Below are 5,787 nucleotides of genomic sequence, written 5' to 3' on the forward strand. Positions count from 1 at the left end.
CCCTCTACACTAACGACTGCACCTCCAAGAACTCGGCTGTCAAACTCCTAAAGTTTGCAGATGACACCACTGTCATTGGCCTCATTCAAGATGGTGATGAGTCTGCATACCGGCAGGAAGTTGAGCGGCTGGTACTCTGGTGCAGTCAGCACAATCTGGAGCTGAACACTCTTAAGACTGTAGAGATGACAGTGGACTTCAGGAGACATCCCTCAACTCTGCTCCCCTCAGCATATCAGACAGCCCTGTGTCAACTGTGAAGACCTTCAAGTTCCTGGGTACAACCATCTCCCAGGACCTGAAGTGGGAGACCAACATCAACTCCATCCTCAAAAAGACCCAGCAGAGGATGTACTTCCTGAGACAACTGGGGAAGTACAGTCTCCCACAGGAGCTGCTGATCCAGTTCTACACTGCGGTCATTGAGTCTGTCCCGTGCTCCTCCATCACAGTCTGGTATGGAGCAGCCACTAAACAGGACAGGAGCAGACTGCAGCAGACTGTACGGGCAGCAGAAAGGATCATCAGCGCCCCCCTGCCCTCCATCCAGGATCTGTACCTCTCAAGAACCAGGAAACGGGCAGGGAAAATCATCACAGACCCCTCACACCCTGCACACAGACTTTTTGATCTGCTGTCCTCTGGCAGACGGTACAGAAGCCTGCAGACCAGGACCACCCGACACAGGAACAGTTTCTTTCCCCTCGCCATCTCCCTTCTTAACAGTTGACCTGTCACACTGCTCCCACTGCCAGACTGCAGCTGCACCTTATGTACATTTTGTAGTATTCATTCCACCTCATTCATTTCTGTATTTTATGTATATAAGTTTAGATTCGTTATTTATAGTTGGTTTACACAGCTTTGTGTATGTATGTGTAATGTGTATATACAGACACTTGTGTGTGTGTGTGTGTGTGTGTGTGTGTGTGTGTGTGTGTGTGTGTGTGTGTGTGTGTGTGATTTACATTGCTGTGCTTGAGAGCCACCATCTACCGGAACCAAATTCACTGTATGTGTCTGCACATATGCTTGGCCAATAAACACGATTCTGATTCTGATTCTGATATAACTTCATCATTAAATTGCATTAAACTGTTTATCACAGCTACTGGCATCAGATTAACATTTTTATTGCATGTGCAGCCATAATCATTGTATACACACATTTGCATATTGTGCTTAGTGATGGGCAGATGAAGCTTCATGAAGCACTGAAGCGTTTCATCCAATTGGTTCATCCCAACTCAAAGCTTCTTAAAGCTTCATTTGCTCTAGTAGGACATCTACTGGACATAAAAATATTAGTTGGCATGAATTTGAAGAGTGTGGCTTTTTGCACACAGCCTGTAAATGTCAACAACAAAAGGAGTGTGTAAAACATCTATATGTAGTGATGCAGTACACTGTGTATATTTATACTGGCAGTATGGAAAATGATTATTTGGAAATGCTTAAAATGGAAATGATCATTTACTGTGAGGTGTGGTGTGGTCGGGGTGTGGACAGTGGTTGTGTTTTTGTAACGTTGAGGTATGGACAGCTACACACTGAGGCCTCAGTCCTGCCTGTTCACATTTTATTCTGTAAAAACTAAATTTTCACTGCTTTTATAACCTTTAGTGGGGAGAACGTAGCTAGGATTTAATGATTTAACAAATCTTTTGAATCCTTTGTCCTCCACAATGCTAAATGGCTGGGAGTCCTCAATCACCATGCTAACCAGGTCTTCATCTATTTGAGATTGTTCTCCTGAGGAAAGACAATAAAGATAAAGCACAAATATAAATATCACACACGTAACTTATAACAGCTGTATAATATGGGTTATATCATTTAGTAACATAACTGCATGCTTATTATCATGGCATTTGATGGCTCACCTGGTCTTGCTCCACAATCGGTGTACTCCTTATTCTCATGCAAAGCTCTGTAGTGCCTAAGCATGGATGAGGTGTTGTTGTTATATCCCAGCTCCCTGGCACATAGCAAACACTTCACCTTGTACAAAAGTAAAAGCCGCTTAACATAAATTGTATAACACCATCAGTATTGTGAAAATACATCTTCTGTAGAAAATTTAAATACCTTGTTGGAGGAATAAGATCAAAATGTTCCCACACATGGGAGGACATCCTCCTCTTCTTAGCTGGCTCCATTCTCTCCAGACTTCTCTCTCCTCACTCTAATGAACCTCCAAACTGTCTCCAAACTCTCACTAAACCGCAACTCTCCATCAAACACCTACCATTTTGAATGAAGTCTGAGGGATTATATCGCTTCATATCTCACGGCAAAGTTCGAACCACTTCATGAACCCGCACGTGGTACAGCGAGGCTTTGGACGTCATCCTTTTCAGAGCTCCTCCCATAAATGAAAGCAAGCCTCGATATGCGCATCGCGGAAACGCCCCCTCCATTACTCGACACACGCTTCGAAGCCTCGATACAGAACGTCACATCAGTAGTTGTGCTCCATAGAGTTGCTTCTCAGTCTCTTGAAGGTTTCAAGCTTTGTGAAGCGCAATGTCTTCACAATCTATCGTGTAAGGTGATTTGGAGCAATGGAAGGTTAAAACAGCATTCACACTTACAATTGAGTTGAATTGAGTTTTTGGAGAAGATCTATGCTGATGAGTGCAGTGTACATCTTCCCACACGTATACTCCATCAATCATTCATTTGACTGAACTCTTCGGGGCCAGTGTTGGTTTGTTCCTTGCCTCAATATTTCGAATCGGGACACTACCAATACAGATCATTCACAGCTAGGCTAAAATAGAAGGATCTCAGTGATCGTGAAAACAGAGCTATTTAGGAGCAATAAGGCAGCGCAGCTAAAAGAGCCGAAGATCTCAAACACACTGAACACTCCTCACTCACTTGGAGAACCAACTTTCAGATTGATGAGCTTCAAAGGTTTTCCAGCTCTCTTGATGACACGACACTCGTATGTTCCAGCATCATCTTGTCTCACATTCTTCAGAATCAAAGACACGTCTCCATCAGCTATCTGTCTGTCCTTCAGATCCACCTGGTTCTCAAAAGATGGATGCTGGTAATCTGGAACAAGTCATCATGCTGATATAAAAGGACAAGTTCTTCATCTTCCAGGTCAGTTCTGCTCCACTCTACAACTATGACGATGTGAGCTTGAGCTTGACATGTCAGAGTGACGTCCTGTCCAGACTCAGCTGTGATGATTTTGTGATCTGAAAAAGAGGAAACAACACAGCACAGCGAGGTTAAAGGTCAAAGTAACACTGTTCACTTCTACAGCAGTCAATCAGAGTGATGATCAGACAGCACTAAACTGTACTTACACACAGAGAATTTTCAATAATATCACTTATCACAAAAATTGATGTGTGCAGGCTCATGTTGGCCTGCACACACACAGACAAACGGAATGAATATGAAATAATCCTACTCAATTTCTTTGTCTTTATCTATCATTGAAATGGCATTTATCTCTTGACAGGTAAAACTCACCTGCAGAGGTAAACATGCAGAGGCTGAATAACAACAAAGCTGAGCAGAGTGATGCAGTCACAGCAGACATTTCCTCTAGCACAGATGGTCTTAGTTTGTTCTAAATGTCTGTATTTTCAGTGAATAACAGAACATGAGTTTAAACCTGATTGCATCAGATTAAATTTAACGTTTACATAAAATTCAGTTTCCATAGAAATGATTCCAGGTTCAGATACTAATGCTGGATAATAATCACTAAGGCTTTTGAAATCTGTGAGCGAACTGGGTCCTCCGCAGTTCTGTGTGATTAGTAAGTATGTGTCTCTCAGCTTTCTAGTCCAACTGGTCCTGTAATGATTTTTGCTGCGTGAGCATGTGTGTGTGTGTTTGTCTGAAACCATTTTTTCCTCTCTCTGTTCTTGTTTTTGCATGATCTGTTTGGTTGAGAAGTGATTTCAAAGTTTCATGTGAGAGATAAAATAGCTGCGGTTAAATTAAGCTGTCTAAAACTGTCAAGGTTCAGCCCAGAGAGGAGAGCAGTTTTATTTTAAACAAGTTCCTCACACCAAGGGGTTTCAGAGGGGAATATTTCTGAAGCTGACACTGGACTCAGCGCTCACAGAGAGAGAGGAGCAAATAATTAGGCTACGTTCACACTGCAGGTCTTAATGCTTAATTCCGATTTTTTGATCAAATCAGATTTTTTTGTCTGCTTGTTCACACTATAAATAAATGCGACAGCAAACGCGCTCTAGTGTGAACCCTCAAAGCGGCCCGCCTGCGCAAAAGAAGACGTCACACACAATCAAGGCTGGACTGGGACAAAAAAATTGGCCTGGGCATTTTGACTAGAGACCGGCCCACCAGGATAAAGATTGAAAATTTGACATCATTCAGGGTTAAACCGCAAAGGATTCTGGGAACTTGTGGCAAGAGGTACTAGCTCACGCAGGCTTTCAATTGAACTCACTTACACAGCAATAAAAAGAAACCCAAAAAATGGCAAGAAGCTGTTGTATTATTAACTTCAATAGTCGGTCGCATGACAGCCACGGGAAGCCGACGGGTAGAGAGATCGTTTTTTTTATCGGATTACATCGTTGAAGATACATTTTTAAGCCATGTTTCCGAAGTAAGAGCCGACGGATGGTCTGGATATACCAAATATAACGTCTCAGAACACTCCAGCTCACATGCTCCAAGCATTCCCACAAAGGTCAGAGTTTTGTTGTAGTTAATGCGTCATTTTTCTTAACATAATTGGTGATATAGGTTACAAGCAAGTCTGGCGCTGAACAGAAATTGTGGCGCTATGCTCCTTTGTTTATTGTGCATAAATAGTGAATTGTCCTGACACAATATTGCGTTTCGCTTCTGTTATTACCATGGTACATTGACAAAAACATACACTTTTATTCACAGGAGAAAACAGTTGTTTTGTATCACTAATTGTCCAGTGCGATTACAGCATACAATATTATTGTCATTGCTACATTTCTGCAATGCTACCAGAGATTATTTCCACTACTAATTAATTACCGTTGAGCTCAAAGGTTATATTAATAAACGGTTAACGAATGTGTATTTATGAGGACGATTTGTGAGACTGGTAAACTTACCTTTGTTCGTACGATGGTCTTTCGTTCTACACGGTGCATTTCAAGGTCCTGCACCCATCCGTCGGTAAACTGTACCTGGGCTTGTTGCAGTGACCTGAAGTTACTAAACTTCATCAGTGTATGCACTCACTCCAAGAACCGTGAAATTATAAATCTGAGCGTGGTGAAAGTTGGGCAGCACGCTAACGTCTTTTGTCCACTCTGTGTGCTCGTAAGGGTCTGACCCTTTCACTCCTTTGATTTTTTCCTCGTATCTTTTCTTTGTCTTTTCGTCGAGTCTGTCTTTGTACGGACCGGCATTGTTCTCCTTTTGTTTTGTACATTCCTTTTTTGTGCAGCAAAGAAAAAACAAGAAGGTATTGGAACCGGAGAATGAACATTTTGCGGCGCAGGAAACGCTTGCATTTTAATGCGGTACTTGGATTGTTTTGTCACTAGTTCCCGGCATGCAATGCGCGAAAATCACGTGATTGTTAAACAAGGGGGAGGATGCCTCCTCGGCTGTAATTGGTCCAGCCCAGAGTCGATCATGACCAATTGGCCAATCCAACACCTTTCATTATATATACCCTTCCTAAAAAAAAAAAAAAATCCATCGTCCCATAAAGACAAAAAATCGCCAGCGGCCCACCGGGCAAATGCCCGGTATGCCCGATGGCCAATCCAGCTATGCACACAATGCACTCTGTTTAGA

The sequence above is a fragment of the Simochromis diagramma genome, unplaced genomic scaffold (genome assembly GCF_900408965.1).
Source record: "Simochromis diagramma unplaced genomic scaffold, fSimDia1.1 OVJJ01000677.1, whole genome shotgun sequence".
Lineage (NCBI taxonomy): Eukaryota > Metazoa > Chordata > Actinopteri > Cichliformes > Cichlidae > Simochromis > Simochromis diagramma.